The sequence below is a fragment of the Cebus imitator genome, unplaced genomic scaffold, assembly GCF_001604975.1.
Source record: "Cebus imitator isolate Cc_AM_T3 unplaced genomic scaffold, Cebus_imitator-1.0 Scaffold18, whole genome shotgun sequence".
Classification (NCBI taxonomy): domain Eukaryota; kingdom Metazoa; phylum Chordata; class Mammalia; order Primates; family Cebidae; genus Cebus; species Cebus imitator.
In genome coordinates, this window is record NW_016107333.1 from 8,796,742 (window position 1) to 8,797,524 (window position 783).

Consider the following 783-nt stretch of genomic DNA (forward strand, 5'->3'; position numbering starts at 1 on the left):
GATCTTGGCTCACTGCAACCTCCACCTCCCAGGTTCAAGCAATTCTTCTGCCTCAGCCTCTTGAGTAACTGGGACTATAGGCGCCTGCCACCACACCCAGCTAGTTTTTGTATTTTTTGGTAGACAGGGTTTCTTGATGTTGGCCAGGCTGGTCTTTTATTAATTTATTACACACACATTTTATACATACATATATAAGAATATATATACACTTCTTACTGCATAAACCCATACAAAACATAAAGGTATAAAAGCTCCTTAATGCATCTGGAATTTATTTTTGTGTATGGTGTGAGGTAGGGACCTAATTTAATTTTTGTGTACGGGATTAAGACCACAATACGGGATTATCACTGAATGGTTGTCTTTTCTCAGAGCTTGGAAACACTCTCCATGCAGTGCTTGGCCTCTTTCATTGTTTCATCTACCCCTGTGTGGTCCTGCATCAGCACCATGCTCTGTGACACCAGCTTGGGAATACATTTAGTATGTGTTCGTGCCAGCACCCCCTCTTTCTTCCTGTTTCAAAACCTTCTTGGCCATTCTCATCCACTTTGTTTTCCAGGCAGACTTGAGAATCAGCTTGTCAACTTGCATTTTGTAAATGCTGCTGGATTGGCACTGGTTTTATGCAGGAAGAACAAATCTCTTGGCCATGTCAGCTCTTCTCAAAACATGAACTCTTCTCCCATTTCTTGTGGTTTTCCTTCAACATCCTTCAGTCAAGTGTCCTCACTTTTTTCATATGAAATCTGCAATTTTCTTGCCAAATTTAATCCTGGA